Source organism: Hylobates moloch, unplaced genomic scaffold (assembly GCF_009828535.3).
Source record: "Hylobates moloch isolate HMO894 unplaced genomic scaffold, HMol_V3 SCAFFOLD_5, whole genome shotgun sequence".
Classification (NCBI taxonomy): domain Eukaryota; kingdom Metazoa; phylum Chordata; class Mammalia; order Primates; family Hylobatidae; genus Hylobates; species Hylobates moloch.
Window position 1 is genome coordinate 143,236,132 of NW_026652280.1, and position 13,919 is coordinate 143,250,050.

Consider the following 13,919-nt stretch of genomic DNA (forward strand, 5'->3'; position numbering starts at 1 on the left):
CTCCATGTCCTTATGTGGATATTAAATCCTAAATCACAGAAGATTGCCCTATTTTTAATAAATCTTCCCTGTCTTGCCTTATATTTCAAATGCTTCTCAGTGCAACACTCTAGGATCACCTTCATAGGATAACATAAATGTTATCCTATTAAGTGTCATTAAATATTATAAATGCTTCAGCTTTTTTTGGTGAATAATTCATACCAGTTAGGCCAGGATAAGGCTTGATGCTAGTGATCCAGAATTACTAGGGGGAGGCAAATAATTCTTCACAGATCTTGAAGAGGATAAACATCCTCTGTCAGACATTGACCTTAGATGAGACTTCGGAGTGATTTCCAAGCAAGGAGGTCAATGTTCTCTTGCAATCTTGAGAGAGGTAGGCAGTCAGCTTGGACTTCTAGAACAACAGTATCATAGACTAGGTGGCTTAAACAACAAACATGTGTTTATCACAGCTCTGGAAAGTGGTAAGTCCAAGATTAAGGCTCTGGAAGATCTAGTGTCTAGTGAGGTCACTCTTCCTGGTTTGCAGTCTCTTCTCATTTTATCATTGCATGGCAGAGAGCAGAAAGGTAGAAAAAGCTGTCCCATCTCTTCTTCTAGGGACACTAATCACATTCATGAGCGCTCTACCTCATGACCTAATTATCTCCCAAAGGCCCTACCTCAACATGCCTTTACAGTGGGGATTTGGGCTTCACACATGAATCTGGTGGGGACACAAAGATTCAATACATAACATAGGGGTTGAAAGTTCTATAGCATATCTACATATTAAATGTCTCAGCTGAGGTCCCAATGTCTCACTTCTCTACTGTGGCCCTGATTTTGGCATAGATTTTTTGGAGCTGTGAATTTTTAGATTTGTTAGTAATTGCACCTTTCTTATAATCAAATGGTGGGCCTAATTTTTAGCACATGTTATACTTCATCTGCAGTAGAGGGTCTCAACCACTGCCATGAAAGCTTTCTGCCTTTACAGCCCTGAGTAGATAGTTGTTTGACATAAGCTGTCATTCTTTTTCTGCAAGGCTTTTATGTCAGTTATAAAAAATCAATCTGTTGTACAATTTTTGTATTTATTCTCATACTTTTTAAGTTAGGGAGAATTGACTGTTAAGCTTTACAGTGCATCAGAATCATCTGAAGGGCTTTTTAAAACACAGATTTCTGGACCTCAACCCCTGAGTTTCTGATTCAGCAAGTCTGGGATGGTGTTTGAGAGGTGGCATTTCTACCAAGTTCTCACATGATGGTAATGCTGGTGATTCAGACACCACACTTTGGGAACAGTGTGATAGAGCTATTAAAAGCCAGAGCTTTCTCTTCCCTATCCCTCATCCCAATTCACCAGAGATGAGAATCTATATGATTATGATACCACATCACACATGGCTGATAATGTTCCATTTCTCACCAGAAATGGGACCCTTGTTTCCATCCAATCAGCAGTCAACCCAATTCCAGATTATCATCCCGAGAGTCTTTTCTAATGCTTCTACTAAAACCACAGTTTTAATTTTGATTCCCCTAAAAGCAGACCCTAAGACAGAGATCCGAATGCAAGCAATTTATTTGGGACATGTGTAAATCTGGGTCCAGTTAGGACATAGGAACTACCCAGAAATTTGAACATGGAAGATATATTAGTCCTTTCTTGCATTGCTATAAAGAAATGCCAGAGACTGGGTGATTTATAAAGAAAAGAGGTTTAGGCCTGATGCAATGGCTCACTCCTATAATCCCAGCACTTTGGGAGGCTGAAGTGGGCAGATCACTTGGGCCCAGGAATTTGAGGCCAGCCTGGGCAATACGGTGAAATCCTGTTTTTACAAAAAATATTTAAAAATTAGCCGGGCGTGTTAGTCCATGCCTGCAGTCCCAACTACTCGGAAAGCTGAGGTGGGAGGATCACCAGGGCCCAGGGAGACGGAGGCTGCAGTGAGCTGTAATCACACCAATGTACTCCAGTTTGGGCAACAGAATGAGACCCTTCTTCAAAAAAAGAAAGAAAAGAAAGAGAAAGAACGAATGAACCAATGAATGAACAAATGAAAGACAGAAGAAAGAAAAGAAAGAAAGAAAGAGAAAGGAAGGAAGGAGGAAAGAAAGAGAAGAAAGAAAGGAAAGAAAAGAAAGGAAGAAAGGAAGATGGAGAAAAAGAAAGGGAAAGAGAGAAAGAAGTTTGGCAGGCTGTACAGCTTCTCCTTCTGGGGAAGCCTCAGGAAGCTTCTAATCATGGCAGAAGGCAAAGGGAGGGTGTGGCACTTCAAATGGCCAGAGTAGGGGGAAGGTGCTACAAACCTTTAAACAACCAGATCTCACAAGAACTCTATCGCAAGAATAGCACCAAAGGGATGGTTCTAGACCATTCATGAGAAACCGCCCCCATGATCTAATCACCTCCCACCAGGCCCTACCTCCAACCTTGGGGATTGCTGTCTATCATGAAATTTGGCCAGTGACACAGATCCAAGCCATATCAGAAGATTTCATATTAAGAAATATTAACTATGAGATTGGAGTAAGAGATAAGCTAGTAAGGAGTAAAGAGATACTTGCTCTTTACCCACTTCTGTATATCATTTCTCTGGTCCAAATTGGTGTATTCAGACTCAATCCTGTTACTCTGCTGCTTCTTTTATCTCCTAATCCCTATAGCACTCATTGACTTTCAGCTAGTACATAATTCCTTACATCATTGCTTTGTTTTAATCAGTTATAAGTTAATGCTCATAACTATCTTTAGACAAAGAACATAGGAATAGAAGATATAAGGAGGAGGAACTATCTCTAAGGCTGAGATAGAGTGCCACAGAAGGTCCTCTAGTAGAGGGCCACTGCTCCTGCATCACACACACACACACACACACACACACCTCTCACCAGAGTTAAGGTCCAGACCTTGCTGAAGAGGATGCAGCTCTGGCTCAATGTGTTCATTGAGGTTGTGTAGGTGTCCAAGGAGAACCAAGGGAGGTCATCCCCATGGAGAGGTGCCAATGTCACTTTACTGTGAAATTGTTATAGGGGCTGGCATGGAAATCATTCATGGCAGGTGCTGTGCTGGAGGCACCATGCCTCAAAACCACCTGAAGAGTGTGCCATGAGAAGCTTCTCATGGAGAGGCGGCTGCCAGATGTGTGCAAGCTTCATGTGCTGCTGTAGCTTGCCTAGAGGGAGACGCTGAAATCAGGAGGAGAAAAACCATGGTCTCCTCACAGTGTCTGTCTCTCATTTCACTCTCTCTCTCTCTTTCTCTCCACCACCCTCTACTGAGAAAGCTTAACATTGTGCCAGCCAATGGAGGGAGAAATTTTACAGAGTCCAGCTTCATTATCATAGAGCAGGAAATAAAGGGAAGATTTGGAGTTGAGAGGCAGCAATGAATTAACAACTGGCATAGGAAGCAAAATGTGGGAGTGAAGAAGTTAGACATGGAAAGGAGAAAATTCATAAAAGCTCTTTTTACAAGCAGACTACTCTTCGGCGAAACTGGAATCCATGTCCACTGGCTATCATCTAATAGAATTTCCAGGACACAACTCAGTCACCTCATAAAAGGAAAGAAAGCTTAAGTTCTTACAAATTTCCTTTTCTCATACATAACTTGAGGACCACTCCTAGGACTGCTCCTTGGCTTGCGCTCCTGGCATGCCCAGGCAAGTCAAGCTCAGACCTGTGGCCTGAGAATGGCCTCAGACAGACTCAGGAAGCAGTAGGCTCACAGGGACACTGTGTGAAGTCACTACTCAGATAGGCCAAGGGGATATGGGTGGCACAGCATCTTCAGCATTCACTGCACCATCATAAAATCCTAAAAAATAAAAACCAGAATCTAATTCACTCAAAACTAAAAGCAAGTAGAAAACAAAAGAAGTGTATACCCAAAATTCATGTTAAATAAAACTGTTAGGCATTTCAAATGGTCTGTATAAATTCCACAACTTTTGTGCAAACTCTAAGACTCTTCAATAATGATAATGGTTGTTAACAGTTACTGAAGGTTTACCATGTTCCTGGCACTGGGCCAAATAACCATAAGTAAGAAAAAGTGAGACACTATTATTGTTATCATTTTACAGCTCAGGAAACCTTGGTTTAGAAGTTTAAGTAAGTTGTCCAAGTCTCCAAAGACAATTGCCAATGTTGTTATTTAACTCTAGTCCTTAGATTTCTAATCTCACACTTTTAATCAGTAGGTCTGACTGCATTTGTGTTTGCTTCATACGTTGTACTCACTCAGGAAATGTTAACCAATGGTGATGGTCTCCGAAAGGAGAACTCCAGAATTTAATCAATCTGAGAAATATTAAGTGAGATTATCAGATACTATAAAAACTGCCAGATTTGTCTTTTCAAGTCTCTTCAAATTCAAACCATTCTGTATACCATCAGCTTTTTAATATTTCCAAATACTTGCTTTATTACATCATCTTTTGATCCAAATTAATGTATTCTGACTCAATCTTATTAATCTATTCCTATTGAAAATATTTTTCATTTCCTAAACTTTAAAGGACTCATTTATTTCCAGCTGGTTATATACTTCCTTATGTTGTTGTTACGTTTTCGTAAGTTAATATATCTTTTAATCTATGAGATAATAAACTCTGGAAGTCAGGAATTATCTATTATGAATCATCCATATCCACTATAGCACCTACCATTGTTGAACCTAGATTAATTCAATAAGAACTATTCGAATAGGCATTATTAAATGTAGGAATAGGAAGAACAAAATACAGACTTTTTGGTCTTAAGGAGAAAAGCAACAAGAGAATCCCATTATCCCAATTCAGAGTGTTCCAGTTAATAAGGTTCTACTGTACTTTGCTCCTTCTCTCTTCTGAGTAATTAAAGCCCTCCCAAGCAGATTAAATAAGTGGAGATAGGGTTTTCCTTAATTTTATTTTCTCTTTTAAATTCAGCCAGCATTAAATGGGGGAAATGTTCCAATCTCCTAGTCAGAATTAATTTCTTCCTCCTCCAAAACAACTCTTGTAAGCTTTTAGTTTTTAACTACTGAATAGGCAGCACAGAACATAGGTTACCTTCTATAAGAAGTGTACACGTACTTACTCTTGTTACTCATTAGACTGTGAAGTCCTGGAGTTCAGGAATCCAGTGATTTTAATTTTGAATCCACAAGCTTGCTCAGCAGAGGGATTTATACATAGTAGGCATATTTGTACATACACTATTTGTACATAGTGTGTCACCTATGTGATACATCTAGCTTGATTGACTGATACCATGATATATACCTAAAGGATAATAATAGTCACATATGGCAAGCAAAGCTTTGTTTTCACATACTTTCCTACTCTTGTCTTCTCAACAGTGTATAATATAAGTATAAAATTCCTATTCTATAAATGAAAGAATCAAGTCTCATAGAAAGTGAAAGTGAAAGTAACGTTTTTTAAAGCTCCAACTCCAGGTCTCCTACCAGATACTTTACATATCCATTCCATTTTATACCAGTTGGCCAGGAAACTAATGCTTAATTACTGTCTTGGGAAAATTATATTTCAGGGTGGTTAATGAACTTCACCAGGTGAGACACTGCAGATAGAATTGGAGCTCAGATGTTCTTGGCTTCTAGAACCGCACTCATCCCATGGTTGCATAATGCCTTGTCTAAGATACAAAGAAATAAAATCAAGATTCCTGACCTAAGGAAGTTTACACTCTTATTTATGAACTGATGTGGAGTGAGGAAGATGCAGTTTGTGATTGTTGTCTTCCTATAAAATGCTTTTAGAGTGAAGGTCTTAGGTTTTAGTGTGCATAGTGATTACCCAAATAACTTACTAAAAAGAAAGATTCCTAGGTTGTGCCCTTAGGGTTTCTATCACCCCAGGTGATAACAGTGCAGGTCACTTCTTGAGGATCTTGTGGAAAGGCTCTTTTGAAGAGTTGAGGTGACCAGAATTAAATTCTGAACTGAATGCAGAGCCCAAACAAAAGGTCTGAAAGGGGAAATCACCTCCCATCTCCCCAGACTCAGATAAAAAACAGAAAGAACAGAGCTCTCAGAAAAAGCACACCAAAGCAATAAACAAATAAACAAAAACAATAAAGACTAAAAACACACTTATTTCTTGCACAAAGTCAAATTCTTCTTACCAAATCAGGAGAGGCCCCACCTTGCAGCTCTTAGCAGGAGAGTGCACACCATGAGAACATCTGAGAACAGCGTGTGGGGAAGAACTTGTGAGCACGCAGTGAGCATCTCTTCAGATCATCACTGAGACACCAGTCTTAATTAAAGGAAAACAGAGGGAAGGCAGGGAGGGAGGTAGAAAGGTAGAGAAGGAGGATGCAGGGAGGCCTGAAGGAAGGGAGAGAGGGCAGAGAAGAAAATTAGATGATGAAAGTGTAAAAACTACAGCAACACACAGAACACAAGAATAGATTTAGAGAAAAAGGGACAAATACTATGTTATAATCCAGAGAGCCAGAGAGGGCAATTCTACTGCATGCTTTATTAAACTGACTTCTCCGTTTCTCCCCAGGCTGGACTGTACAGAGGAAATTCATTAGCTCCATTTAAATGCACACCCCAGAGCCCACCTTCGGTTTCCAGTAGAGCACAACACATTTCACATTGGATAAACCACTCTAACTCTAGAGAATGACTTTTTTCACTTAAATCAACCTTCAAGAAACAGTTTGTATTCTTATGAGGAAAGTTATTATACTAAATAATTCATAGTAGAGAATTTTGTTGTGATGAGATCAACAAGGCCCTAATGCTCTAAGCCATTGACCTGGGCTTAGAAATAATTTAATTGTTGAAAACTTTTTCCCCATATTAGTTCTTGTTAAAATGGAATTTAACTAAACAAATAAATTTATAAACATTTACAGGTCACCAATATATACCAGTAAGTCTCATAGTCAAAACTTTAGAATCTTTTTTTTTTTTTTTCTAGAGACGGGCTGGGGTGTGGTGGTGCAATCATAGTTCACTGCAGCCTCAAACTCCTGGAGTTAAGCAGTCCTCGTGCCTCAGCTTCCCAAAGTGCTGAGATTATAGGGGTAAAATCATTTTTTAACTGTTTATGTGTTATTGTCACATCCAATAAATGGCCAAGTTGTTTCCTCTACTGGATTTTCTCTTACTCCTCTTGGATCTTCCAACAGAGTCCATTTCAGACTGCCAGTCCCTGACTGTGCCTTAAATGTTTCTGATCCTTTGTCTGAAATCTTCTTCTCTTACTACAGAATTCAAGGGCCAAATTGTCCACTCTCATGACTTCAATTACCATTTATTTCCTTATAACTTTCAATTATATTTCTAGACCACACCACTCTCCTAAGATTCATTTGTATGTTATCCAACTGCCTTCCATTACTTTATATGGATGTTAACACAAACTAACATGCAAAAGTGGACTTTTCACACCATTCCCAAGGCACTTCCTTATCTCCCCCTATAATCATTAACTCAGAGAACGGTGCCACATTCATCTAGATGGTGACGCTGGATGTACCTCATTCCCACATCTCTCATTTAAATTACCATCATCAGAGGCATTTTACTAAAATATGGGAGAAATGCTTCCTCCACTCTGGGACCCACAAGGCCAGAGAGGAGATGACAACAGAACTGCTTGACTTAGATGGAGTGCCTACCTACCTACCTTCATATCCCATGAGCATCAAAGATGGGAGTGCGGAGACAAGGGAAGGACTCCTGTATGGAGGACATGAGCAACCTATTCCTGAGTTATGAGAAATCCCTCGGGAACTCTCAGAGAAGCTGTAGAAACACTTTGGGTAGAGCCATACCTAGCAAGTAAGCCTGTAGGGGCTTTTGCTCTTCTCTCACACTGGAAGTTTCATATATAAACTATTTCAATGAAATCGACATCCTTCTGAAGTAAAAAACTGGATAAATGAATGTCACCATTATAATCAACACGGACAAGTGCTTATTATACCTAGGCTGTGGAAAATAGGAAAATGGCATAAATGAAAGTAAGTACAATTTATGTACCTTTCAAAATTGCACATAATTTGATTTTAAAGAGAGTCCATGCTATATTTGAGAAGTGTGAATATAAGCTGAAGAATTATTATAATGCTTGAATTTTTATCACAGTGATATATGGAGATGGGTTTAAAGAAACAAAGTTGGATAAATTAGGATGTTTGTCAATGTAGAGTTTGCTCCAGAAATGAGTGAAGGCGTTGCCTATTTAGCATTCTGGAAGTACAGAATGGACTGAATCTAGGAAATGGAGAGCTACTGCGAAGCTCACAGAAAGGAGGAGGAACTGTGGCAGAGGCACTTAGCCTTCATGAACAAATCAAATACTTAGAAATCAAGTACAGGCTTAGAAGCCCTGGGAAATGGGGCGCTCAAGATCCAGTCAATAAGCCGGCTTCCTTACTAGTTGGCTCAGACACAGAATGGAGTCCTCCCCACCATGCATCCTCTCCCATATTACCAGAGTCCTAGAGAAGAACCCAAAATACTCAAGTGCACTGAAGAGTGCTACAGAAGAAAGAGTTGCTTTCACCAGGTATTCAGAGGTGGTGCTACCTGTTACTGTTTATGAATCAAGAAAGGTCTTAATACTTTACAGAGAAACGTTAGCCATTATTTTTTGACACTACAGATCTGTTGGTTGAGAAGTCTTTATAAGTCAATCTATATTGGCTCCGACTGGAAGCAGATAGCTTGCACAGTATGACCCATAGGACACCATAATGACTGGCACACCATACTTCAGTAGACATGCTTCAGATGGAAGATAATTTCCTTAAGGCAGGCAAAATTTGCAAGCTATGTGGAAATATACATTAGTCATGTGTGTGTTTGCTTCTAGTAGAGAATGTGAATTATTTCCCTGAATCCATTCAAAACAGTTGAAATCACCATTGATGTTAGAGTCAGAGGATGAATGATCCCACTTATTTTCAAAATGTTGCCTGTCCGAGAGGGAATTTTCACTGGTTCTCCAAAAGGGGTCACAGGAATTCAACCTACTGTTTTTGCAACAAGAATTCATCTCACAGCCAAAATTTGTGAAATAATGAGGCAATCTACGTTACTTTCTTTTTCTTCTAATTCTGGTTCCATAAAGGATGCCCGCAATCATCACTTGCAGGTCTTTGTCACTTTCTTTATTGTAAAGACTTTTCTTCTGTCTGATAAACTAACACAATATAACAGATAGGGGAATGTGCTCTATCCAAAGAGTGTTTTCTTTTTCTTTTTTCCATTACGTAATCACCAGCTATCCAACATTCTGACATATCCAATATACTTTTTGCCTTTACATCTGTAGATTTTTCAGACTAGAAAACCACTCCTACAGTTGTGGCCCTGGAGACCAGAGAGCTGGCAGTGTTGCAGATGACAGCATTTCTTGGCTGTTACATCCACATCTGACTTCCTGCATTTTCTCCTTTTCCTGGGCATATTGGAAACCGTGAAGCCGTAGTCACAACACAATAAATGCTGGTTCTTAGCCCTCCCTCCCACTCTGTTGGTACTTTGCCTGAAAATAATATATTTGTTTCTATTTCTTCTTCTTATACCTTTTCTTTTTACTTTTGTGATTACCTGGAGAATTACTTCTCCCAATTCCAGTATAGCAGCTGCTGCTATAAAAGCCCACTGAATTTTATTCCTGTGACCAGGAATGGTACGCTGTCATAAAGATACCCTTAGCATCCGTCAGCATCCTTAGGCACAGGAGAAAGGAATGCACCTGGGAACACGTAGTCGCAAATAGCTTAACTGTTGCTAAACATCAGAGGTCTCAGATCCAACCAGTGCTCAGCTCAGGCCCTGACATCTAGCCAAGGAATTCTGGGAGACCTGGAGGGGAATGAAAGCTGTTAAAGACTCCAGCCAAGGTATTTTTGCAGTAAAATGAGAATAGTGGTGTCTAGTCAGTATTAACTTTAAATTTCAAGGTTTATTTACTTTCACAAAGCTTTTTGAAAGTCCACTGATTACATACCAATTTAACAATTGGTAAGACTATTATTCCTATAGGTCACCTGTAAATTAATGGGCTTATATAATTAACACAAAAACAAACTAAATTACTTGTATAAAATTTCCAAACCCACTATTTCACTTTGTTAATGAGGGATTTGATGTAACTTATCATAGCATTTATTAAAATGCCAATATGGTCGACTAAATCCCATGTTAAAAGTCTTCACCATCAAGGCTGATAATCAGCCTCAATCTGGGTATCAGCAGGCTCAACAACATCTTCGCGTCCCAAGATTGAATGTTCACTGGGTCAGGATATTAAGATCCATGCTCAGAATCAAGTTGCAACTAGATCAGCCTTCACTCAGCGTTCCAACTCTGGCAAAGGACTCTATCTGTCCCCATCCCCAGTCTATCTAATGTGCCCTGTTTTCATAACTGAGCTCCAACATTTTTTGCCTTTTGGTAAGTGATCTAGTAATCATTTCTTCTTCTTGATCAGTGTTGTAGACATTTGTTTTTTTCACATCTAAAACCTCATAAGCTTCTGGAATCTGCCATCATGTAACTCTTGACAGAAAGCTGGTTCCTGGAGGGCAATCAAGGAGAAAAAAAAGGTATTTTTCCAGTTTAAAATGTTTAATTTCTATTTTAAAAAGTCTAAACAAATTTTAAAACATTTTAATATTTATGTTTTTTAAAAAATTAAAAAGCAGCTAAAGGAAACTCACAAATGACCTAAGCTTGTGTCATTTGACTGCTCCTGCCAGGGCATTTGGAGTAAATGTCCATAAATGCAGGAACAATTCAGAATTCCTGTGGGCAGCAGTAGTGCAGCATCCTCTGTAGAGTGGCAGTGGCAGCAATAATCCAGCTTCCTTTTTCCTGTCCATTTTCTGAGCATCATGCTCAAGATTTAATTGATTTTAGTTGACTGAAACCAAGAAACCAGCTAGAACTTTCTTAGTTTTCATAAGTCTGCAGACCTGACCCTCAAACCCAGCAAGCAAGCAAGCCCAGCCTTCCTGCCAGCAGCTGCTGTAATCAGCTAAATTTCTGAATGTCATGTAACCCGGTCTTTCCTCTACCTATCCAAACAAGCAACTATTTGAATGTGGGATCCCATCAACCGTCTACTTTATTCACCTTCAATACAACTAGAGTTTGACTGAACCCATGCACCCTGCAACTCGGGTCAGTTCTTCCAGGACTGATCCTGCTAAAGTGAGTAAATCTTATGGTCAGAGTCTGGCTTCTCTCAGCCTGTTTCCAGCCTGTGAAGCAGGATACATTTCTGAACCCGAAGATAGAATGACTAATATATTCTCTTTAGAGAATGTACTGATGTGGAAAGGTATTTTGATAAATGCACCAGGGATAAGAGAAAACCTAAATAAAACTGTGCTACTACTGCAGGACCAGTCTCAGATCCATGTTTTTTCAAAATTACATGGATTGACTTCCAAACTCCTTGAAGAATAACCAATTTTTATTATGAGTTTCCTTGGAGGGTGGTATAAAAGTGTATAAAAGATTTATAGAGTTCTTCCATAGGAAAACTGCCTAAAATTCCCCTTAAGCCCTTTTCCTCATTGCAGCTGCTTCTAGTCATTCCATCTCCCTATCCATCCAGTCGCCTCACCCTCCCTGAGGTATGCTGCTCTCCTGGTCACCAGCTGCTCTTCTGACAGCCACAGGCCTCAGCAGGAAGCCTCTGCACCTGCCTTCTGTACACCGTCCATCCCACAACAAATAACCTCTGAGTGGTGCAGTTCCTTTCTCACTTCTATTTGTTTGTTTGTTTGTTTGTTTATGTTAGGAGTAACCCCTTAGGAATTCAGGTTCACACATGGAACAAATATTTTTTAATCACCTCTTACATTTCAGGCACATAACCATTACACACAGAAGTTAAGTAGCTATCATAGGAAGATTTTTTAACCATTTTCTCTTATTTACAGGCATTTAATTTTTTTAAATAAAAACTTAAAAAAATTATTTTTGCTTTGTTTAAGCCAAATCATGCTTAATTTTGTTTCTGTTCCATTCTTCTTGCATATTATAGTAAGATTTTATAACAGGATTTTGACAACCTCTAGAAATATAAAAAACTTAGTTTCTTATATTTGAGGTTTGCTTAATTCTTTCCCTCTGTAATTTAATTAGAAATGTACATAGTTTACATAATCAAAACAAATATAATAGGTGGAACATGCAGTATACTCACTGTTGGTGAAATAATTTTGAATAGTTGAGGAATTCAGGAATCCTTGGCTCTCAAAATATTTAAAAGCTGATAAAATTAGGGATAAACATTGACTTTGATGTGGTACCTGAGTCTTTCTGTAAAAGAACAGTGACCAAATGTGTTTTAACCAACAGAATAATCACACACTTTTATAATGTATCAATATGTATGTGTAAAGCACATTGCAGGTATGTCATCCCAATGCAAAGTTACAGCTATATTAGTCAGGATTTCCTAGAGGGACAGAACTAATATGATAGATTATATATATATATGAGAGTTTATTAAGTATTAACTTACACGATCACAAGTTCCCACAATAGGCTCTCTGCAGGCTTAAGGAACAAGGAGAGCCAGTCTGAGTTCCAAAACTGAAGAACTTGGAGTCTGATGTTCGAGGGCAGGAAGCATCCAGCACAGGAGAAAGATGGATGCTGGGAGTCTAGGCCAATCTCGCCTTTTCATGTTTTTCTGCCTGCTTTATATTCGCTGGCAACTGATTAGATTGTGCCCACTAGATTAAGGTTGGGTCTGCCTTCCCTAGCCCACTGAATCAAATGTTAATCTAACATCCTCACAGACACACCCAGGATCAACACTTTGTATCCTTCAATCGAATCAAGTTGACACTCAGCATTATCCATCACAACAGCCCTGCTTATTGGTGTATGGGCACCCTAGGAACCATCTATTGGTAGAGCTAGTTAACAGAGACTATAAGGGATAGACTCACTAATCTAAGTGTACCTCTTCCTTGAGTCCTCAGGAGCACTTAGAAGAAGGAGAACTGGGGTGATCAAAAAAGTGTAAGAACAGCCCAAAAGTAAGCACCTCTTGTTCCATCCTTAAAATACTCATGGAGCAACTAAAGCTGCCCTATAGTGGCTGGGATTGCATACTCTAACTAAATCCTCTCAATTGCCCTGAGGAAGACATATGGAGGAAAAGACGACTATTTTGCTCTAGGAATGCAAGATTGTGCAAGAGTCAAAATAGAGGAAAAAGATACGTTTGAAGGATAATGAATGGTGTAGAATAAATGAATTGGAAAGATGCTGAAAAGAAAATCAAGAGAATCACTCTTTGTTACTCAGTCTGTGATGAAATCAAGGTCAAATGGCACCACTGTCTATGTAGCAAGTGTCCCAGGGAATGTTACTGAAGACTATCTAGCAGGAACTGCTTGGGGAAGAAAAATAAATTCCAAAGGCTACTCCAGGAAGGAAGGATTGTATGATAGTGGTCAAAGAATTTTAGAAACTTTATAACTATGGAGTCAAGGAGCACCAGTGACAAGGCACCAATCATTCACTGAAATAGGAAGCATTTCTAACAAATGGGCTTTGAATAACCAAGTGTGCCTCTCTGCAGAAATTATTAACCTTACCTTAGGCAAACCAGTCCGAGGAATGATATCCAGCTTACACAGACAAGAGGCTATTTTTGATTCAAGGGATGGAATAACACAGCTCAGACAAGGGATCTTCTTTCATTTGTAAGTGCTTTAAACTACACACCTCTTGTTATAGACATTTTCTTTCTTCTAAACATCTTTATTTCAGGATATGTGTTCTAGGTATAGACTGTATGAAATTTTTTTTTTATTATACTTTAGGTTTTAGGGTACATGTGCACAATGTGCAGGTTTGTTACATATGTATCCATGTGCCATGTTGGTTTGCTGCACCCATTAACTCGTCA